The sequence below is a fragment of the Lepisosteus platostomus genome, chromosome 11, assembly GCF_059453375.1.
Source record: "Lepisosteus platostomus isolate fLepPlt1 chromosome 11, fLepPlt1.hap1, whole genome shotgun sequence".
In the NCBI taxonomy this organism is placed as follows: domain Eukaryota; kingdom Metazoa; phylum Chordata; class Actinopteri; order Semionotiformes; family Lepisosteidae; genus Lepisosteus; species Lepisosteus platostomus.
Window position 1 is genome coordinate 41,945,952 of NC_142621.1, and position 25,008 is coordinate 41,970,959.

Sequence of the window (25,008 nt, forward strand, 5' to 3'; positions counted from 1 at the left end):
TCTTTGGGCATGTTTGAAAATAGCTTTGGAATGCTATTTTAAAGCCACCTGACAAGCGTTTAGAAAACAAAGTGAAAATAAGTCCAGCCGACAAACTTTAAATACTTTCTTCACAAAAGCCCCGTTTCCACAAGTTTCAAAATAATGGTTTAGTCTGTCTTGATTAAAATTCTTTTAAACTAATGCAAAAACAAGCACTGTAAATGTAAGACACTTACAGTATCTACTGAATTATTTTTAAAATAGTGTGCATCATAATAGAAAACAAAAATGATTTTAGATATGACTTAGTGATATTTCACATGAAGATAAACATCTAAGCTTTATAGATATAATTATAAAATATGCTAAAATGTTAGAAATTCTGCCTTCTAATTTACATTTATAGGTGTAAATTTGTCACAAATGAGAGTACTTGTAGTGTTGTATAAACCATAGTTAATTTGCTTTTTATAAATATACCCAGTTATACTGAACTATTGATTGGCTCATACTTCCAAGCAAAAAATTAAAAATAAGAGTAAGAGAATGTGAATCTGATTTGATAACATGCAGTAGTTTAACATGAAGGTCAAAGCCATTCCACAATCCGAGAAACATACACATACCTTCTCATCTGACGTCAGAATTACAAATATTTTATTAGATGAGACCAGCTAATGGTGTTTTAAATTGCAGAAGTTCATTAGATGAAATTATTGGAATTCACTATATCAGAGCTTAGGGAAAAAAATTAGGGTCTACTGTACTGTATATGAGTCACAAATGACATGAACTACAGAAATGTTAATTTCAGAAAAACATTTTTATTTCCCCGAGCAATTCTTAAAAGCCAGATATCACTCAACTGAGGAAGTTTTGAAAAGTTTGAGTGGATGTATACTGAATAAGATCTAGTGTAAAATGCCAGCTGAGCTACTGCATGTTGTTGAAGCTGATCCTAAACTTCTCTCTAGATACCAATAGATGAATAATTAGCTACTAGCAACCAAATGATCTAAACAGGCCAGATGAACTCTTCATTTGTAACTTATTTGTAACTCTATCCTTCTCCTCAGTCATCTTACAGACTGAAGCTCAGACAGGTCAGGACCAGTAGGTCTGGGCTACTTCATCAACTGATGGTGACAGAGAATCCCAAACTGATTGGCACAAACCAGGCTTTAATACACCAGGGAGCTGACACTGTTGTCACTTACAGTCAATGCTGACTGTTACAAATACAGTTGGGTTTGCAGTGTGGTTGCTGGGTCCCACATCTCAGAAGAACATATTTTGGATCCTCAACCTTCCCATGCAGGGATAGAGAGTGGAAGCATACTGTAAGAAACGTTTCAGTTACAGAGAAGTTACTGGATGATTCATAATTGGAGGGCCAGTAAAGAATTTAATTTATTTTATTTAAAATGAAAGCAGTAGTTGGCACATCAAAATGTGAACAAATAAAACTGAAACAGTACAGTACATCTCATCCAGATTGTTCCAGGATACAGTATATTGTATTTCTTTGACAAAAACCTTTTCAGAAATGCAATACATAAACCATTAAAAGAAATGCTTTATCTTTAGTTGTCTGATGAACTGGCAAGCTGTTAAAGGGCACCCTGGCAGTTAAGGGGACTTCCCAATTATTTTCCCTTTAAACAAGTTTTGCATCATCGAGCCTAAAAAAAAGGAAACCTAAAAAAAGGAAAGTACCTGTTTCAGTGATATCTTTAAACCTTTCAACCACCTGTTGCCATACAGCCTTGCAGCTTCCATAGTTAGTTGCCACCAGTGTTTTGAGAAATAATATTTTGTGCATATTGTAGAGTGTAGATTTACATGATTATTACCTTTAGAAGCAACCCCTACTTTTCCAAAGGGCTAGAGGGTTGGGAATAGGGAATTTACCAGTTGATGATGGGTCTACTAACTGTATTCAACAGAAGTTGATTGGTAACTATGCTTTGCAGCACAACATGCCCTACATCATACTGTAAATTATACAGGAAGAGAGATCATCTGAGGATACATTGGTTCCTCACAGGTTTTAAGTTTTTCACATGGTAAGGAATGGTTCAAATTGTATTTAGACGTGGTCATAAAAGCATGAAGCTTCTACGTGCTTCCACTGAAATCCTGACATGGAAAAACATCCTTGTTGGACAGGATAAAAGTTTAATACAGCTTAAGTGAGACAAGAATAACAGTCACATCTTGAGAAATGATTATAAAAATGGAAACGGTGTCAGTGGTATAAAAAGTATGCAATTCTGTCATCATAACATTCCTTAACTTCATTTGAATCTAAAATGAAAAATTACAGGTAAATGTAGGCATGGAATATACAGGTAACTGAATAATTATGACTGTTATACAGTATCATTTCTGTATCAGAACCTCTACCATGCAAGAAAAACATGTTAAAAGTAATGTTTGTTTTTTTATTGAGCAATACATCATTAAATTTAACTTTGACATTATTTGGACAAAATTATGTAATCGTAAGCTCTTGATGTCACATTATGTCAGTAATTGCCACGTGCTGTAATAATTTGTTCCTTATTATTCTTTAATGAAGTGTGATGATGTGTTGTGTTCAAAATAAAACATATTTTTGATCCTGTCCTCTAATGTTTAATGAGACTTATATAAAATGACTTTATATAAACAGTAAACTAGTGAGCGTAACACTCTTTCCACTAAAAAAAGTCTGTTTACAAGGTGTCTCTATACAGTACATACAATTGTCATTGCATGCACCTCAAATATTTAGAGAGCCTTTAGGAGCCCACACTATCAATATATTTGAAAAACACAGACCCAGGGCGAGTCAGCTGGAAAAAGTGACAAGGCCGTTACTACACAGGCTGAGTCAGAAGGTGGGGAGAGGTTTAATTGGGGAATTGACACTGTTTTGCGAAACGGGACTCCAAGCTGAATGACATCAGAGACAGAGATGATGTCAAGCCCATTTTCTTAAGCTGTATCACCTGCTTTTGCAGAAAAGGGGTTGGTTTTAACAAGTGGTCTAAATGCCACAGCCCGTTCCCTGAAGGAAGTTATGTTCCACTCACATTAAAGAAGCATGTTAGATTTCAATAAGCAATTTACAGATAAGCCCTCATGTTTGTGTAATATTTTATACAATTACATTGTAAGTCTCAGTACACTTAATAGATCTATCATTTTTTTTTCTGACTAGGGTTATCAATTTTTGCTGTGTATGTTTCAGTGTTTATTTTTTGTGCAAAAGTTCTTAGGTCTTTTTATGCTGTTATCTGAAAAAGAGTATTGAAAAACAACAATCTGTTCATGTGTATAAGATCACTTTTGCTTGTCATTCATTTATTTCCTTAACAACACGGTGAAGAAGTGACAGTAGAAGTTGTGAGTTGGCCATCCCCCCACGGGAACTGTGGGGTGGTCCCCCTGAATGCTGACCCTGCTGTGGGGTTTCCCACTGGGAGATGAAAGGGGAATGGAAGGGTTAGGGGCCATGTCTTTGTAGCATTTCATCACATCCTGCCATCTTGTCAGGCATCAAAGTGCTGCTTCTCCAACCTGCTGTTTAGTGACCAGGAATCTCCTCTCTGCAGTGAGGCAAAAGGGGAAAAAAAAGTTGTGCAAAGATGGAAAACGGCTTTGAAAACAGAAAGAAAGAAAAACAGGGAAAAGAAGATGATGAATACAGAGCACTGGTATTCTGGTGGTCCCTATTTTTATTGTCCTGTCACTTTTTATATGCAGTTTCTTAATAGCAAACCCCCAGCTGACTAAGCATGGCTGTCTGGTCACACTACATAAAGCATGGTATATACCTCAAATAAAATACTATAGTAAGGCTTGCCCTGCTGGTAAAATAAAACAAACTGTCTTCACTTTCACTAATTGGCCATTACCTTTGTTTTAATAAACTGCTGTTTCCAGGTAACATTCTAATGTGGATTTGCGTGACTATAGCATACAGACACACAGAATGTACTGTATGCTGTTGAATGGAACCATGGAAACAGTGTGTGTATAATCTCAACTCTGAAGTGCCTTATGTTATTCTTTCAACTTTTTTCAATGAACAGCTTTTTCTGAGTGGCTTTCAGAATCCATAAAGATGCAGATTAAGTTTTCCTGATGTGTTTTTCTAGGATGGTGAACCAATCTAAGATGTTATGCTCCCTTTATATATTTTCATCCTACCCTCTAGTTATTTGAATAAAGGGTGTGCTCACAACAGCAGTCTCAGCATTCAAAGTGTAGTTTTATTGAGATCAGCTATTTGAGACTATAAGAGGTTCTTTGCTTTGTGCACTTTGAATTCCATAACTCCACTGAGAAAGGGCTTGCGTTTCTTGGTCTTATTATAAATGTCTGCAGCCTCTCTTGGTTTACCCTGTTTTTGGACTCTGTGCAACTTCTCTCTGACATTCTTGAGCTTGGATCTAATATTGCTGTCCCATTCCAAATGACTGCCGCACCGCTTAATGTCCTGCACAGTACTGACTTCTCAAGACCTCACTATATTGAATTACTCTACTTATTTGCTGCACATGATTAGCCAAACGCTCTGCTGAACAGAAGGGCTGAATCTTGCAGTAATCACCCACTCACTGGTGAAAACATGTTGTTCTTCTTTTGTCCAGGGAGATTTTTTTTTCTTAGCTGGAGGGATACATTAGTATTGAAGTGAGGCCAAATACATTTGGCATACCCATTTAAGAAGTGATCACACTTAAGTACAAAATAAAGTTTTACACATTGTTTATGCATCTTTGTATATAGTATATAGCATATTGTGAGAGACTAAGGAAGATGTACTCTTCTTCAGAAGAGGGAACAAGACAGACAAAAATCAGTGACTATCCTTAGCCGCCATGCTCTATCCATTTTCTAGCTGCTTTATCCAGTTCAAGGTGGCAGGGGAGCCAGAACCTCACCTGGCACACACTCACCCCAGGGACAATTTTCTAAGAAGCCAATTAACCTACCAGCATTTCTTCAGACTGTTGGAGGCAAACCCACGTGAACACAGGGAGAACAACAGTACAAACTCCACGCAGAGAGCACTCTGGGTGCAGAACAGAAACCAAGGCCCCAACGCAGCAATGCTACCCACTTTGCCTCCATGTTGGCACCTGGACATTAATAAAGATTTACTACCAGTCTACCTATTCCACATTAGTCTTGCAGCAGACAAAGATTTAAAGATGATGAGGAGGAACGAAGATTGTATTCACAAAGAAAAGTATATCCTGATTCCTTATTATGATTCCTTATTTTACAATGTGCACATTCACATTCTGATGCAGAACCGAGATGTGAGTTAGTCATCAGTGTGCAAGTGAGTCTGTCTTCTAAAACGTCTTCTGAGAGTAAGTCGGGTTTTGCCTCCCTTTTGTGTCACAACATTTGGGTTAAGAAGGAAAGGGATGCATTTTCATCATGCTCTGCCCAACATCTGAAATGAAGGGCTGTTCGATTACGATCCCATGTCCGAGGCATCGTCTGGAGAGATACACTTACATATTTATTGATCTTTCAAAAATTCCATTGTAGAATGCAATATACTGTATCTATAAACAAGAAAATTAATACATAATGTTACTTATTCATGTGTTGGGTTTAAATCTGAGCTTAACCAAAAAGCCCTGTCTACATTCCTTATGTTTTGGGGCAAACCAAGCCATTTTCTATACGAACAGGATGTGCACCCCACACAAAATATAATGGTACCATTCCAATTGCCAGTGAAACTACACAAATTTTCCTTCCAACTTTGTACGGCTTAAAAATGCTAAATGATAGATACATTCACGTCATTTTAATTCCATGTATGTATTTCAAATTAATGTAGCTTTTAAAATGGACTTAAATCTGGAATAAAATAACTAGCTTCCTGTTTTGTTCTTTTTTTTACTTTTTCTGGCTCTATTTTTAGAAGGCTGTGATGTCAGCAGATGCCATTACTTTTTCTTTTGCCTGTCAACAATACTTTCTTCAAAATCTGCTTTTATTGGTGTCATGCGGTTGATGACAAGGCACGTTATGGAAAAAAAACAGAATAAATAACTTTATGTGATTCAAGTTCCTTGAGAGTAAAATAAGGCATTTGGCAATAAAACAAGACCTATTTTTCACTGGTATGTCTCACAATGCAGCCGCACAGGTTATATGAACTTGGTTTCCTTTTTCTTTCTATTTTTATGGACCATATTAACTGGTCTTGGCTCTTCCATATACTGAATTTTTATTTACTATCCCCAAAAGCAATCAGAAAGGTTTTTATGTGTTTTTCCATAATTTGTATTTTGTATGAGTTGGATGGAGAAACTAAAATTAAGAAATTTATATGGTAAGGAAAGATAATGGGACATGTTTATTGAGCTAATGTGCTGGTGAATAAACATATGCCACATGACCATTTTGAAGTTCCAGCAGGGATAGGGTTGGGGAAAAACTGAAGCCATGTACTGTATCTAAATGCAGTTAGGGCTTTTTAGACTGAAACATCTATGGCTTTTCATGAAAATACCAAGGACAATGTCTCTTTTGACCCACCCTCCAACAAAATAACCACCATGAAATAACCAGCATGGACCGAGATGGACTGAACAAGTTGTTTTATGATAATCCTTTTGATTTCCCTGTTTTCACACTGACGAATACACCAAGCGTAAGTGTAAATTACATCGTCGCGGATTCCACGGAGATGTTTCTAAGGTACTCCTCTCTGCAACTACTGCAACTGAAGTGGAATAATTTCCTGGAAAAACACATGTATGATACTGCCGTTATATTGGGATCCTTCGACCAATGCGATACGATCACCGAAGCATAGGACGCCATTTCTTTCCTTCGTCCACCTGCGGAGTCACTGTCCCTGCCTCGTGGTGCACGGAGGCAAGACTAGCCTGCATCAGCGGCAACCTCAAAAATGGACTCTCTCTACCGTGCCTGGAACCCACTCCATTGCCCCCTGGCTTCCCAGGACTGTTCACATTAGCACTACTAAGCACCCGCTCCGTGAACAGTAAGGCTCTTCTCATATGTGACTTTATTAAAGAACAAAACTTCACTTTCTGTGCTTAACGAAAAGAAGAAAAAATGGCACAGACGAAATGATGGTCACCTGTTAGACCAACTAGGTCCAGTTTGTTTGACCTCCCTTGTCTCTCAGGCAGAGGTGGGGGCATTGTTGTTATTTATAATCTCCTTTACAGTTGAAATTCTGTTACTGTACCTCTGCTCTCTTCTTTCGAGTGTTTTGTTTTAAATGTCTCCGTTTCCTGCTCTACCAAACCAATTGAAGCCTTTATACTGTAGGTGAGTTTGCCACTTTACCTTTATTTTTATGCCTCAGATTTAAGAGGATCCTTATTCTTGGTGGCTTTAATATACATATTGACTCATGGTCTTCCGATTTAGCTATAGATTTTCAAACTCTGTTAAGATGCTTTGATCTAACCCAGCTTGTTCTTAGCCCAACACATAACAAAGGACACACCCTGTATTTAATCATTGCAAATGTTTCTCACTTCTCTTCCCTTGAACTAGGCCTCTCTGACCACTTAGCTATTCTTTTTAATCTGGAATTATTTGTTTTTAACACTTCCCAGTAACGCTCCTTAAGTTTTCTCAACTGGCGAGCAGTCGATCAACCTTGGTTCACAAATTCTGTTCTATCCTCCTTTTCTTGTTTCTCTACCTCTGATCCTTTAGAGGACAAAATAGATTTTCTTAATAGCTATATCTGCTAGATCCAGCTACTTCTCATGCATCATTGAAAATAACCATAACAACCCTAGACACCTTTTCTCCAGCATCAACAGACTGCTAAAGCCAAACTGGTTTAAAAGCCTGTCAGGTTTCATGTTGACCTCAAAATCCTGACGCTCACCTACAGTATAAGGGTTTGCATAGCTTGGCACCTCAGTAGCTGTGTCAGCTACAGTCGTCCTGTTCCCCACCTCGCAACCTTCACTATTCTAATTCTGGTCTCTATGGGTGGCAGGGCCTTCTTCTGTTATGCCCCAAAGCTCTGGAACTCTCTCCTCAAGGATATCAGAGAGTCACTTTCCCTACACTCTATCAAATCTAAACTCACAATCTTCTTCTTTAGAAGGACATTTACTTAACTGGTTCTGAATTATACACCTCTGCTCTTACTGTATTCAGTACCCCCATCTGCTGTCTCATTGTCTCCCATTGTGTATTTTCATTGTGCATATCTTGTGTCTTTTTATATTGTTTATTATTATTATTATTATTGTTGTTGTTGTTGTTGTTGTTGTTGTTGTTGTTGTTGTTGTTGTTGTTGTTACAACCACATATCCTATTAGAGAGTCCCTCATTCTGGTGAGGCTCCCAACATAAACCAATTACAAGAAATAAACAGAAATAAACTTTTGACAAATTTGACCTGCATCTGTCTGCTCATTCATAAGTATACACCTGGAATGCATCTGAGGCACATCAACAAGAGAAATGTCCAACAGGAGACATTCTTGTTTTGCCACCAAATGGCTCTGTGAGTTAACAGAGGCCTTGGGAATCTAAAGACCTTGGAAATCTTAATAAAAGAAAACTACTTATTCTAACAGCATGATTTGCATCATTGATATCAGATGTGTCTTATTTAGTATCATTACAGCTGCTATAGATATTTTTATTGACTAAATCAGGAGTCATCTTGAACATATTTCACATTGGCAAGTAGAGGTGTCTCCAAGAGGAAGAGTATGTTTCCATGAAATAGTCAGGAAAGGTTTATAGTTTTCCCAAACCAATAACAAGAAAAGTTGGCAGAACATCAACAGGTTAAGGTCACCCCTGATTGGCTAGAAGGAAGTTAAATTAGAGAACTGAAAGCCTACTGAATAAAGGGAGAATTTCTGTTCCTCTGAATCAATTATACAAACGCACACCTTAGCTTATTCTTCTTCCTAAAACTCAGAAGAGATTTTAGTGAAGTTTAATCAGAACAACAGCTGCAAAATTAATATCATAGCAAGAGCTTGCATTTAGTGTAGTTGCTTGAAGATTGTCTATTCACTGTTTATTCCATCTTGCGATTTTCACCTTAAAATAATGTACAGTATCCCAAACTGCATTTATCAATATACAGTACTGTATATATTTTAATTTGAGCAAAATGTGTTTGCGTGGTTGTTTGGGTTTCCTCCCACAGTCCAAAGACATACTTTTCCCAGAAGTTAATTGGCTTCTGGGAAAATTGGGCTTATGATGCATTGGCATCTCATCCAAGTTGTATTCTGCCCTGTGCTCATTGTTTGCTGGGATAGATTATGGTTCCCCTGTGACCCTGAATTGGATCAAGTGGTAAGAAAATTGATGGAGGGAGTTTAAAAAAAGATGTCTGCAAACTAGTTATTTTATTCCATCAGAAAAATGCACCTGACATCCCAACATTCAAACCATGTCTAATTCAGACTTCTTACACTGTTTTCTTTGCCTTTTAAATAAATAGGGCTGTGCAGTGAAGTTAACTCTTAAGTAAAGCAAGCAGCATGATAAGGGTCTTCCTGATTGATGCAGTGTGGCAAAGTGGTTAAGTAAAGAATTATTAATTATATCATCATCAGCTAGGTCCACCGATAAATGGTTTTAGTGGCATTGAGGAACTGATTCTTGGTACTGAATAAAATAACAGACTTAAATGTTCCTTGATTTATCTGAATTACAGATCTCATTCTATAAATCTAATACAGTTATTATATTGAATGTTTAACTGAATCACTTTATAATTTCATCTCTTTTTTCTTTATTCATAAGTACTTTTCAAAATGTATTAACTACCATTGATTTTGTCCAATGTGCATGACAGAACTAAAATATCATTTTATGCAATGGATACCTGTTCTGCCCTGTCTTTGTCAAACACATTACTTTAGGTGATAAACTAATCGCATAGTGCTGTCATTATCTCATTGAATCACTTTTCTTACAAAAAGTGTCTGAATGGACCATTACAGAATTAAATAAAGAAAAGACTACAAGTGATTTTGAAGAAAGGGCTGTCCATTAGCATTATGTTTAATGGTGCTGAAATTCCGGTGTTTGTGAAAACTATACTACAACTCGCAAACGTCTGCCTGTTAATTTATTAACTAGTGGTTAAATTTATTTGATGTACTTTGAAATAAAGATTGCTTTGTTTATGGCTCAGCAATGTATATTGTCATAAAGATACTCAATGCATAGCATGTAACTAAAGAATTTGCATGTACTGTATATGAACATTATAAAATGTAGGTGCAGTAAAAATTGTAAATATTTAATCAAGTGTCAAATGAGATTAAAGTAAATTTTCCAACTTAACTGTAGCAGTATTTTCTTTATTTCTGCTGCTACTAATAGCAAAGGTCTGACATTGTGTGCCACTTTTATGCAGTTTTAAAAAACAGAATCCCATGCTATTTTACCCTCTTTAGATTGCATTATTTCATCCTCATACTTTAAAATAAAGTGGTACCCTTCATCTGAAATATTACCCTAGAATTATTTGGAGATTTTTAGGAGAAAAGTGCACCTGTCTAAAACAGCACTTATCAACCTTTATCTTGCTCAGAATAAAGAACCCTTATGTTATTACAACCCAACTGAAAAATGGGTCTTTGGTAACAGTAAACCTATGTCTGTCTTAAGCTGTTTAATTGAACTTAGTATGTAACTTTCTCTGTTGTCATTACAGTATGAGTGAGCCTTGTTTAAACATATCTTGTACCCATTTAAATATGGCAGTTATGTAATTTTGTTTCACAACAGCAATAAAGTAATAACTGAAATTAACCCACTTGCTAATACTGTATATCTTAACTTCTTTATTGTTACCTCTTCCATAAAAGAACTATAATAACAAAATGACAAAGAACTTTGTACCTTTCAATTAACTTGATTAGTATCCAATTCTACCAATGCACAAAATGGTGGGTTTATTGAAGTCTGTCTTATGATCATTAAAGAGGAGCTGCAATGCTATTTATATATTTCAGGGTTAGAAAGAATAAGCATTGATGCATGCATTTCAAACCACAATGGAAGCAAAATGTACAAACTAATGTGTAAAGCCTCCAAGTACAGTACATCACAAAATAGCCAAAATTTCCAGGTACTGTATATGCAGTGCCATTTTCTGCGATTCAATGAGGCAATAAAACATCTGGTGACGTGAAGTGGCCCCATTACATTGTAAATAAGCAGGCTTGTGAAAACATCTCAGAAATATTACTCTCTTGGTTTGGTCGACAAATATTGCTTACTTGTTGCTCTGCATGCATACATCGCATTACATTAATTCATTACAGGGACTAGCGAGCAGGAAGGGGCACTTCATCCTCACAGTTCTCACAAGCTCTCTCTGGAGCTCTCGCCTATGACGAGACCAGCGTTTTGTGACAACATGGCGACTATACTTTCACAACGTTTGCGATTTTGTGCTTAATTCGGAAATTATAAAAGAAGGGTAGATAAAATAATGATGATTTGACATTATTTGCAAGAATTATTATTGCAATATCTTTAATTATAATATAATTATATATAATTAATAATGGAGTAAATCAGTACATACCTTTTTTATACTTGCTATGAAAAGTTTACTGTAGGTGCTGGTGAACATCCAACAGCTATGTCACACATTACCTCTTGCCTGGTTAAGTAAAGGTACAGATTGATTAATTCAGCCCTTCACTGAAAACTTCAAAAATTTAAGAAAACAAAAAGAACAAGATTGTAACACTTTTTTTTACATCTATTATGGTACAGCTGACTTCTGATTCACAGCTCATCTGCTTTCAAACACACAAGAACATGGATTTAGCACATATGAGATCCAAACAAGACAATGTGTTATTCACTTGTCAATTTTTTATATTTATTTATTTCTTTCTAAACACATTGAGAGCTTCCATCATAGGGCTATGGAATGTTATTACCAGCAAAGTTTTAGAAAGCTGTGTGCCACTTGTAGAATAATAAAAACATGAAACAGTTTAAACACATAGGGGTTCTGTTCTTGATGTTTGATTTTCCATCACTTTTGCTGCCAGAAGATGGATTGGTGTTCCATCTCTCTGTCCACGTACACATTTCAATCCTTTAACAGCCTGTGAGCCTCTCTAAATGGTCATGACCACTGGACTGAGTGCCTTGCCTCACAAGAGCTACTTGTAGGTATTAAAACAGTCCCAGGTTATTAGCTCTCTTGATTATTTGGTGAATTGAAGGCTATGTTCCAGATATACTCTTTTGCCTGCCAGCTCTACTCAGATTGCTTCAGAAAGGGGTGTGAAAAGGCAGTTGAATAAATAAACACAAATATTATCAAAATATGTCCCTATAATGGAACCATAAATCTCCTTTCTGACATGCCTAGCTTGGACGAAGCAACAGATAATATATTTTAAACATGTTAAACTGACATGAATGTAAAGCTATGGGAAAATATATCCCCAGTGCTTATCGTCTTTGGAAATGTATTTAAATTATAACCTTTTATTTTCAAACAATAATTTAAGCAGGGTAAATATTGCGTTTAATTGCTCTAATGGTTTACCTGATGTTAAAACTGAAAGAACAGAAGTCAGACCTGGAATAATCATTCCTTTCTGAACCACGACTCTTAGTCCTCTTGAAATTGTTTGACAATTCATACACTCTACACATAATTCTCTTTATTTCTCAAATGAGTTACAGGTCTGTAGAGTGCTGGTCCAACCACAATGTTAATAACGTCACATACTTGCTGACCTTATTAAAACATTTCACTAGTAATGGAAACTTTTTTTTTCCTTTTTCTTTACTTGTTAACAGTGAGTGACTGTACGAATATATGAGTGATTCAAGACGTTATGGTCTGAAGTGGCCTGACAAATAAAAGGACTGAATTTCAGCTCCAGGAAGAATGCTGTTTCTCTCAGGTTACACTGTGTCTTGTTTCGGTACAGCATGCCACTGCTGTCTCTTATTTCCTGCCAGCATTTTTATGGAATAATGCGCTGGCCTTTCTTTTCAGCCTAAAATGCACAAAATAAATCTATCTGTATCACTTTATCTGTGTATGTAAGGCATTTATGGTGTCCATTTCTGTTTTTCTGATATGTCAGACATTTGCTTGACAGATTTTTTTTTGCAGAGACTTAAATATCCAGATAAATACTTCCTCTCAGTCTGATCTGAGAGGAGATTAACACAAGTGACATTGCATTCAATCATGGTACCACTATGGAGTGGAATGTAATTACAGTTCTTTTAACCAGTTCAGCATTATTTGCATCACACTGGCTGTAAAATCAGTTATTTCCTTAGAAACATTTAGGAGGATTAAAGTTATTTTTTTCTATATCAAAACTCTGATTCATTTGCATGATACTCTAGAACGGAATCAAGCCTTTAGTTCTTCATCCCCCAGCTCCCCTCCTTTGAGATCTGCTTGCTACAGTCATGCATTTTGGGACCAAAGCTGCTGTCAAACGCTTCCCTTACTACTACATGATTGTTAGCACCCTATAATGCGACCTTTCACTCCAAGCTATTAGTCATCTTGACAACAAACTTGTTATTCGCTGTTTCAGGGTTTCCTTCTGGTGTTGAAAGCGTGTATCTCTCTCTCTGGCTTTTCTGCAGAACACCAATTATTCCATGTGTTGCTTGTCCTATTTAGCAACACCAAGGGACAGGCACGAGAGGACGTTTTCATGCAAATAATCAATAAGTTACGTAGGAATTTCATCTTGTCTTGGTAGAAATATGCATTGACTTTACACTGACCATGATTCTAAACCTGCTTTTATTCTAAAATGATTCTAAAATGGGATAATGCTTTTTTCCCTACAGTTTCTTAATTAAATTGCTAATCTACAGGACCAAGTTAAAATATAATACACATTTTCTTCAAAAGTGTCTTACCTTAATGAATTAGAAATCTAATATTGCATTTAAAAAAAGCAAAATTGTGCAACCTGTGCATATCATTTTTGTTCAACAGATTAGTCAAATAAATGCAGTGCAGCAACTAGGTTTTTCATTTCTGCTGATTCAAAATTAAAATATCACAAGAACTAATAGTTGAATATTACTCAGTTTCCCTGCAAGTGAAAAGCTACAGGTCTATCATTTGTTTCCCCAAACGCCAGCCAGTAATATTGCCACCTTTACATTTAGCACATAGGAAAAAGAGATACTGTATGTGGCACCAACTGTACTGTACTGACAAACATGACCATGAGAGAAGCACTGACTACTTTTCTTGTTCTTGTTGTTATATCTGGATCTAAAATCAAATTAAATAATTATGATTGAAATAATCTAGTCCATATCTAGCAGTTCTTGGTTTGTTTATTTTGCTGCACCACAAAGTAAAAGGAAGTAGCAAATTCATTCATGAGACTCCTGTTCTAAGTGTTCGTCAAGACCAATAGTTGATTACCTACACTACACAGTACCTCTAGATAACAGAGAGATGCTTTTCTTTTTTTGAAACTCTTATCCACTATCAGAATGCTGTTTATTCTTCTGAGGGTCAAGATCTCAGATTGCAAGGCATTTCTGAGAGGTGATCTACCCGTGTACAAGATACTTGTCCATTTGCAGAGCCGTGCAGCACAAGGAGCAATCAAACCCAGCTAGCATGTCTTTGCAACATGTGGGCAAACTGGAGAACTTGGTGAAATCCCATGAGAATACCCGGTGGACCTACAAACCAGAAAAAATGCTAGAGGCCACTATCAACTATTTAGGACCCAGGAGCTGGAAGGCAGCAGTGTAATTTACCACAACCCCATGCCTTCCTCTCTTTATTCACAAGGAATGACAGCAGCCAAAGGTTGAGAGAAAGTAGAATAGTTTATTGAGATGCGAAGATTTGGCTTAACCCGCTTGGCTGAGGGCCAACCTCCTGGCCTTTGGACAGGGAGAGTAGGACCCCCATGCAACCAATTTGACAGGTGCAAAGGTGGAGAGGGGATGAGAGATTTAAGGAGGATGAGGGCTTAAGCAAGTGTGGAGGAGGCTCTTGCAGGTGGGGCGTGAGGAAAATCTATGGTAAGGAAATCATTGAGAAAGTGGATAAGAAAGGGAAGCTTGTAGTTATTTAAGAGGATGCAGCAGAGAGCTTCAGCTAAGGTGTCCAATCTTTTTGTGCTACTCTTGCATCTGAAAGTTAGGCAGACTGCAAAGAAGAACATATTCTGCCAACAAACTCCAAAGAGGTGCCAGAAGTCTGGGTCAAGACGCATCACCTTAACAGCACAAGAGATGTCAGCCTTAGCAATCCAGGCACCAGGACCAGCCATTTTCATGAGTAAAACGGCATGGTCAATCGTGGCACAATGGAGGAAGAAGTCGGAGCTGGGAATAAGACTATTGACACTTGGCACGCGGGAGTTATGTGGAGCTGACGGGTCGATTATAAAGTCTTTTTTTAGCCAGAGTACTTACGGAACGCTATAACAATAGGATTGATACAGTATGAGGGAAACGGGGGAGAATCAAGTGGGCTAATCATGAAACCATTCTTGACTTCAGATGCCAGCAAGGAATCAACGGACTGGGGATCGGTGGTAACAGATTGCAGGTTTCTGCAGATGATGGAGGAAGAAGAAAGTGTGCACAAGCCTGGTAAAAACCCAAAGGAAAGACCGTCAAGCAAGATGTAAGTGCAAAAGGGGTCAGGGAAGCAATTAATAATAATTATTATAATAATAATTGCTTACACTTATATAGTGCTTTTCTGGACACTCCACTCAAAGCTCTTTACAGGTAATGGAGACTCCCCTCCACCACCACCAATGTGCAGCATCCACCTGGATGATGCAACAGCAGCCATAGTGCGCCAGAACGCTGACCACACAGCAGCTATCAGTGGGCAGGAGAGCAGAGTAATGAAGTGAATTCATAGATTATTAGGAGGCCATGATTGGTAAGGGCCAATTGGAAATTTGGCAAGGACACCAGGGTTACACCCCTACCCTTTTCGAGAAACGCCCTGGGATTACAGAGTCAGGACCTCAGTTTTACGTCTTATCCGAATGACGGCATCTGTTTACTGTATAGTGTCCCCGTCACTATGCTGGGGCATTAGGACCCACATGGACCACAAAGTGAGCAAGAGTGGGAATGTCAATTGGGGTAGACAAATGAGCCAATAGTCATTTGGGAACGCGAAAAGCAAAGTGAGCATTGAAGGGCCAGCGGGGGAACATGGAGCGAACATGAGCTTCGCCACAGAATTTGCAAATGTGAAGGAAGCGACGAGGAAGAGGTACAGGTCGAGGAAATAAAATTGTTACAGATTTTTTTATCTCCAACCATCACAATAGGGCGACCGCGACCGAGCAGGTTTGAAAAAGACCTGATGGGGAAAATTGGCGGAGTGGAGGAGAAGAGGCAGGGTCAGGGGTGAGCTTGCAGATGGCATCTGGGAAAAGGCTTGATGAATGTAACTGGGAGGAACAGAAGTCGCAGCAGAGAGATCTGACGCCAGCGAATGTACTGGAAGAGGAACAGCTGGGTAGATGGGGCAGGAGATGGGACAACCTGCTGGCTGTGGTGAAGGTAGTTTGCTGGATGTACTCAGGGCCGTGGAGACAGCAGCAGGAGCCAAAAGAGAAGAAACCGGGGACGAAGGGACCAAGCAAGTGGAACCTGGGCCACGTTGGACACCAGAGGTGAGTGCAGAAATAAAACTAAACAGAGAGGAAGAGGGTGGACCTGGCGCCTTAGACCAGCACGGACTTTAGAGAAGGAGGCTGGGTGGAAGAAGCTGGGTGCAGTTGCAGGTATGGTTGAGGAAGAGACACAGACAAAGATATAGCAGGACAAGACACAAAGGAAGACAACAGGCGGAGGCGTGGGCAGCCTTGGGGTCCTCAAATTAGGATGGAGAGTAGCGGCATGGTTGACGTCATCAGAGGCCGCCAGGGAATGCTGTAGAGCCGAAGTTTGCTTTTTGTAGACTGCAGATAGATACCGTGAAACCAGAGCTTTTTTTGGAAGCTTTTCTTTTAAATCGGACACCATGTTTTCGGAGCGTTCTCTTAAGGCTTGCCACGGTTCAGCTGGCAATCTCAGGAGACGATCCAAGAAGGGGGAGCGGATATACGTGAACCGAGGTGGGGACGTCCCCGTGTGAGGCAGCGGCTGCATGGAGACTTTGCCGTAAATGAACGAGAAGGCTGGATTTGTGATGAGGGAGGGACTACGACAGCAGAACGCCATCTTCGGCGAGAAGCTGAACCCTGCGAGGACTGGCCGGGGGATGAGCGGTGCTGATGTGACATGATGGTGATGAAGGCGACGGACGGTGGTAAGAAAAGCGGGGGGAGCGGACCGGATGAGGAGAGTAGGGGAGTCCTCTGTGCTGCCGAAAAGTTATTCGTCGGAGTAGGAGATTTGCAGATCCATGAGTAACCGAAACGCGAGTGTGAAAAGCATAGCTTTGTTCGATGCAAAAACAAGGAAGGGAGAAGAGAGGGTGACATTTGGTATATATGGAGACTGAGTGCTTACGTCAGAATTTGTGGGAATTGCACCAGCTGAGATTAAAGAGCTCGCCTGCCTTCATTCCTCCCGGACTTTCATTAAAAACTCCTTACCTTTGCTTACTGCCTTGTCTTTCTCACGCCTGAAGAAGGCTCCACGGCCGAAACGTTGTGTTTTCTTTCTTCTTTTTTTTCAGCATGGAATAAACCTATTACTTGTTCTATTTAATAAGTATGTCTTTTAGTTCCAAATCCGCTATGACAGACAGCAGAAAGGTACAGTACGAGTTAGTCAAACATTGTGAAAAATTACAAAATATACAGTACAACGCATTAAAGGACTGTAAACATCATATCAGTACCTTTGAGTAAAGGGGAAAATTCTCTAATACAAAAAATATCCTTAGAAGACAATATAAGAAAGTTGGGAAGCTTCAAAACAAGGAAAGTGAAATAATTTCTCAAAGAATGTTTTTAACACTTGATTTAAGACTTGATAGGTTATGAAACTTTGGATTGATCTTCTTTAAACATGTTCTCTACATCATTACAGTAAACCCACTATAAAACCACCCAGGTCATTAGTAAAAGACGGAGCAGGAGGCACTGTCAACAATAAAGGCAATGCTTTGTGCGCCTGCAATTGCCTTGCAATTATGTACTACCTAACAAACTGTTTCCTGTTCTATTCCAAAGTGTAGTACATGAATAAAAGTCACTAACTGGGACAAAGCATTTCCTTCAAAGACCCTATCACACATATTTTATCACACATATTTTACACACAATACTGTATGCACCAACATAAAATCGGGTAAAACAGAAATCATCTGTCTATCTGAATGCACAATTGGTAGTTCAGATACTAAGTAACTAAAATTGAATCAAATAAGAAACTATATGTAATGTTTTTGAACACGGCAAAGCAGTTAAGAGTTGCCAATTTTCCTTTTTCTTTAATATACAAGATTGCATTTTGCACAGACTGTGCAGACAGATGTTAGTAGATAGCTTTTTTGCATGTTTTTGTTCATCTTTAAAATGACATTATTGCTTTTTTGAAAGGGAATGATTGTTTCGCATCTTCATCAAGAATAAAAAAAAATGCAAAGTATGAAATTTTAATTCTTTGGCTCACATTTTTTTTCTCTAGGCATTCAAGTACTGAAGCAGACAGTTTCTTGGAGTCACGAAAACCTAACAAAACCTGGGGACTAATCCAAGCTGGAAACAAATGTGGAAGAGCTGTTTACATGCAGTTAACCCAGTTCTGTGTCCTCTGTTTGTTATAATTTAATCTGTGGGTTACACGGCCCATTTCCCCTGTTGAGGAATTTGAATTCCTGTGCATAATATGGGTATACAAATGTGGTATTAGACAATTAAAAGAAGCAGTGCTGACACTTAGCATCATTTCATTATCAAGATGTGTCATAGAAACAAAAAAAATGTGGAATCGGCAGTAGGGTAATGGTTATGGTTTGTATGGAGAGCAAATGAGGTGAGTCCATAAACTCACATGCATTGTTCCTCAGACCTCTGTTTACAACCACACATTTTATAAAGGGTTGGGATTTGAAACACATTCTTAGAATCAACTTGTGCAACCTCAGACTGGTTCCCTGTTTATTGCCCTGTTCCCTTTGAGATTTGTATCATTTTTGTGTGCTTTCCCTAAAAGGTGGGTTAGAATCAAATACATGTATTTTAAGCCGAGATAACATCATGTGCATTGTTTGCAAAGCAAATGGCAAAAAATATATATTTTTGATGGATATTTCACAGACATTTTGTGTCATGAGAAATATGTTTTACAGCTTGTTTTGAGCTGAAATGGGCTCTGCAATGTGGGGTATCAGTAGTAATGTAACATTCTTTTGTCTATTGTCTCTTTTTGTTTCTGCAAGTATATTATAAATGTACTACTGATCATTTTTGTGTGAAGAATGATGACGCAATCACCATATTGAGTCCTTTTGCCTGATTTGTTGGCTGAATGCTGTAGAAATTAGGTTCATAAGGTTTAGTGAAGGGGCAATTCACCCCCAACAAAGCTACTGTATTCCAGAAAGGAAATGTACATTAATATTCAGGATCTTTGCTCACCGGAGTCCCATACAGGAATCTGTTTCTGATTACAAGGGACCAATGCAATGCTTATAGCTCCTGCTGTTGAGGCGCATGGGGCAGGAAACCTTAGGACCTATTAGTGGTTTCTTAAGGCCTGCAATCTCTTATTAGAATTGGCGCCGCTCCCTGAAAAAAGCATGCTTCTTTCTTTGGTTGACGTAGCCTCGCACTCTAAGGCAGCTGGCACAAGTAAACTTTCACACTCCTCTCATTGAACTACAGTTCATATTCACTTACAGATTTACATCTTCCCTGCCCTGCCCCTGAACATTTGGGGAAAAGGTACTGCTTTCGAATTTGTCAAAATGACATTTTTATTGCTCCTGTGGTTATTGTATTTTAGAGTTTGGGTTTCATAAAAGTGTCGTTTATCTCTGCAATATTAGCATTATCATCATTGCAATTTTGAGTTAGGAGAAAAATGACCTTGGTGGGGGGAAAAAAATGCGGTATACAAATACTAGACAAAAACACACTTTAGCCTGGCACAAGAACATACAGTTGGCTTATGAGCTAACCTCGGGAGATAGATGTGGTTATTGCATCAACATCCCAGTGTCCTATTCAGCTTCTTCATATCACAGTAAGGCGAATAACAATCATTTATCGCTGTTCTATTGCTGTGTGGCAGGTAACTGGTTTAGTCCAATACCTTCTCAGCTACCTTCTTTGTACTTCTAGTTTTTCCCCATGAAAACATGCTGAGCCTGCTTTATTCAAAGCATTTTACTGTCAGTGTGACACTATGACATTCCTGCATATAAAAATATAGCCCCATTTTCCAGTTTTCTGTTAAAAAAATACAGTCTAAAAGGCAACAGACATGTATGGGTGTCAAATAAAACGTTTATAATCTTGAAAATCCAGAGAAAAGAGGTGAAACGTGCTTCTCTTTTTCAACCAAAATTCAGGGTCCACTAAAACCCTGAAAACCCACTGGTTTATGATTATACAAGAAGTTATTACTGTATACACTGTATATTCTGTAGCATATGTGAGAATATAACATAAATCCATTTTTCTGGAAACTAAAGCATTCTGTACCAGGTACAACAGCGTTAATAAGATCTTCAGATCGTTTTTCATAGCTATAAGAAGATTGTACATACAGTGCCTTGCGAAAGTATTCGGCCCCCTTGAACTTTTCAACCTTTTGCCACATTTCAGGCTTCAAACATAAAGATATAATTTTTTTATTTTATGTGAAGAATCACCAACAAGTGGGACACAATTGTGAAGTGGAACGAAATCTATTGGATTTTTGAAACTTTTTTAACTAATAAAAAAATGAAAAGTGGGGCGTGCAAAATTATTCGGCCCCTTTACTTTCAGTGCAGCAAACTCACTCCAGAAGTTCAGCGAGGATCTCTGAATGATCCAATGTTGTCCTAAATGACTGATGGTGATAAATAGAATCCACCTGTGTGTAATCAAGTCTCTGTATAAATGCACCTGCTCTGTGATAGTCTCAAGGTTCTGTTGAAAGCGCAGAGAGCATCATGAAGACCAAGGAACACACCAGGCAGGTCCGTAATACTGTTGTGGAGAAGTTTAAAGCCGGATTTGGATACAAAAAGATTTCCCAAGCTTCAAACATCCCAAGGAGCACTGTGCAAGCGATCATCTTGAAATGGAAGGAGTATCAGACCACTGCAAATCTACCAAGACCTGGCCGTCCCTCTAAACTTTCAGCTCAGACAAGGAGAAGACTGATCAGAGATGCAGCCAAGAGGCCCATGATCACTCTGGATGAACTGCAGAGAACTACAGCTGAGGTGGGAGAGTCTGTCCATAGGACAACAATCAGTCTTACACTGCACAAATCTGGCCTTTATGGAAGAGTGGCAAGAAGAAAGCCATTTCTCAAAGATATCCATAAAAAGTCTCGTCTAAAGTTTGCCACAAGCCACCTGGGAGACACCCCAAACATGTGGAAGAAGGTGCTCTGGTCAGATGAAACCAAAATCGAACTTTTTGGCCACAATGCAAAACGATATGTTTGGCGTAAAAGCAACACAGCTCATCACCCTCAACACACCATCCCCACTGTCAAACATGGTGGTGGCAGCATCATGGTTTGGGCCTGCTTTTCTTCAGCAGGGACAGGGAAGATGGTTAAAATTGAGGGGAAGATGGATGCAGCCAAATACAGGCCCATTCTGGATGAAAACCTGTTGGAGTCTGCAAAAGACCTGAAACTGGGACGGAGATTTATCTTCCAACAAGACAATGATCCCAAACATACAGCAAAATCTACAAAGGAATGGTTCACAAATAAACGTATCCAGGTGTTTGAATGGCCAAGTCAAAGTCCAGACCTGAATCCAATCGAGAATCTGTGGAAAGAGCTGAAAACTGCTGTTCACAAACGCTCTCCATCCAACCTCACTGAGCTCGAGCTGTTGTGCAAGGAAGAATGGGCAAGAATTTCAGTCTCTCGATGTGCAAAACTGATAGAGACATACCCCAAGCGACTTGCAGCTGTAATCGCAGCAAAAGGTGGCTCTACAAAGTATTAACGCAAGGGGGCCGAATAATTTTGCACGCCCCACTTTTCATTTTTTTATTAGTTAAAAAAGTTTCAAAAATCCAATAGATTTCGTTCCACTTCACAATTGTGTCCCACTTGTTGGTGATTCTTCACATAAAATAAAAAAATTATATCTTTATGTTTGAAGCCTGAAATGTGGCAAAAGGTTGAAAAGTTCAAGGGGGCCGAATACTTTCGCAAGGCACTGTAGTACAGGTTTGTGACTACTGTGTCTTCTGCTGTTAAATTCACAATTGGCTATTAGTTTTAACTAGCAAACTAACAGAAGAAAAGGCTGGTAAACCCATTACAATTTGTTATTCACGAAAAGCTCTTAAACCATTCAAATCTAAAGGGAGAAGTGATTAGAATATCAGTATAAATCATGGGATAATATATGTTGTTAATTTATAACTCACAGTTTTTTTAGCCTGCTTTTGTAAATGTCTAGAGGTGCCTGGCGAAGCTGAATTAAAAAACTCCAAGGTGTAATCAGCAATAAGAAAAGGGAAGTAAGATGTCATCATTTTATAAATTGCTTCCCCGGAGAAAGAAGATTTATAGTTTGAGAAACAACCCTCCAAGATTCTAGAGTCTAGAACTGGAAGTAAAAGGCTAAGTGCATGGTGTCACAAAAATATTATTAAAATCCCATCAACCCTTAAAGGAATATCACTGTTTCATGTTAGTTTTCAGTATGATACTGTATTAATCGCCTATTCTCCATTACGCTCCAAATTGTATGCATGACCAACTATTGGCAGTAACTTTCTTATGATGATCTGCATATTTCTTTAGGGAGCTACAGTAGACTGATACCGTCCATGTTCCACTCTGGCATGTACCATTCAGTTTCTTATACAAAGGAATGCATCCCTAGAAAAATCTTTGAATATCTGCCACAGCGGGCTGTGCTCAGTAGATTTTCCACTAAGCAGTGTTGTCTTTATAGAGTGTGTAGATGTGGAAGACTTGAAATGTCTCATCACTTTTCCATATTAGATTGTCCCACTGATTAGATGACAATTAAACTGCAGGCTAGACACAGTTCCTTATCTTTTAAGTCTGAAGTCTTGTTCATGTTTTTCACCATCTGCTCTGTCTGCTTTTCAGGTCACCCAGTTACTTAAGCCTGTTCTTGCAGGAGACGTTTACATCCTTGTGTTTATATACAAGATGCCTTTCAAATCACGAACAGGCAATATATACATTTCAGCACAATGCAAGCTTCTTGATATTGGCTGTAGCTGTTGGGTTTGTTGTTATTTTGCCATTGTATTCAGCTCCCAGCTTTTACCCAGGCATAAAAAAGGCATTTTGGACCCTGCCATAAATTCAATTGTAAATTGGCTTAGGCTTATATTTGTATTAAATGCTTTTCTTGATTTCGAGGAGCCAGCCGCTGAATCCTGTGTGCCTTTCCTGACTGAGTTAATTGGGCCTTAAGGTAGGTAAGGGATTTGAAGAGGTTTTTGCCAAGACACAGACATGGCTATTCAATGTATCTTTTTTATTAGGGTAAACTTTGAAATGTTGAAAATGGTACCATTTCAACTGAACCCTTAAAAGACTCTTAAGCATTTGGAAATCAACTTTCTGTACAGAACGCTTGTCTTGTAAATGGATTATTTACACTCCCAGAAAGTAATTGATTTTATTACCGTAGCTTCAAATTTGATGGTTAACTGAATTACGATTTTATTAATTAACTGCGTATTGCCTAACACCACAATGTTCTAAATAGGAATGAATATGAAGTATAGCGTCAAATCCTACGTACAGTATACATTTGCATAAAATGTACAGATGTTTCTCTTGCTATAGGTCATGTAAATATTTTGAAAATATGTAATTAAAAACATTTAACTAGCAATATAAGCTTAATTAGAAAAACGTATAGTGATTTTCCAATACTGGTTAGTTATTATTTAGTGATTACATTGTAATTAGCAATTAGATTACTGGTTATAGTGTAGTAGTATTTCAAGCTTTATTTCATTGTAATTCCAATAGAAGCACATCCAACTTCGTGAAATAATTCAGCTACATTCACTTTGTGTCAGGTAATGAGAGAAGGAAAGTTATTTAGGAAAAACATATAGAAGTGTAAGAAAAAAGCCCTAGTGTCTGCACTAATGCTCTCAATCTCTGTGGTGATGTTTTTTTCTTGGCTTTACAAATGACATCACATAGATTGAAATAAACCTTTGCAAAACATAATTTATTAAACCATGGGGCAAGCTTAAGTTCAGAACTCAATTGCTCTTCAACCCTAAACAGCAATCATTAAATTATTGCAAATCCAGAACTTTATTTTCAGGTAAATTATTAGTTAGTAGATGTCAGGGTGTATGCATCAAATGGCAATATCACCCTGGGGGTAGTGGCTGAAGTGGAAAATGGTATGTATTTCATATTTATGGAAATTACACAGGAAAGTGGCCCCAGCTGAATTGCAATTCAACAATGCCATACAAGCACTGCCCATGATCTGTCTAACAGCTGGGGGAGCCATTGTAGGCCTGTGATTCACATCAAAGAACAGAATCAAGTATTCAAAACGAAAGCAGGGTAGGCATGCCCTGAGAAAGACAGGCCTTCTGGGGTCATTTCTAGGAAATGGTGCTGATGAAGGACAGTTTGACGAGCTCCTGTCTGTTATCAGGACCTTTAGGAGTTTGAGGTGAACAAGAGTATAAAGGTGTATAAAACACACTTGCTGTAGGATCTGAATAAGACCTGACATATTTTACATACATATTTAATATTACATTCTAGTTTACACAGTCTAAATATTGCCTGTTATATTTATTTAGGACCAGAGGATAACAAGTTCCTCTCTTAAAAAAAAGGTATTTTATGATTTTGCAA

At 38.2% G+C, this 25,008-nt stretch overlaps 2 long non-coding RNA genes across 2 annotated transcripts; one reads left to right on the forward strand and one right to left on the reverse strand.

The window, feature by feature from the left end:
- Positions 1-3,304: 3,304 nt before the first annotated feature.
- LOC148652697 (uncharacterized) lies at positions 3,305-11,649 on the reverse strand. Its single transcript, XR_015925093.1, has 2 exons — positions 11,570-11,649; positions 3,305-3,575 (listed from the first exon to the last, which is right to left on the reverse strand). It is a non-coding gene; the product is annotated as an uncharacterized LOC148652697 (long non-coding RNA).
- A 5,604-nt stretch (positions 11,650-17,253) lies between these two features.
- LOC148652698 (uncharacterized) lies at positions 17,254-20,398 on the forward strand. Its single transcript, XR_015925401.1, has 2 exons — positions 17,254-17,302; positions 18,631-20,398. It is a non-coding gene; the product is annotated as an uncharacterized LOC148652698 (long non-coding RNA).
- Positions 20,399-25,008: the final 4,610 nt, after the last annotated feature.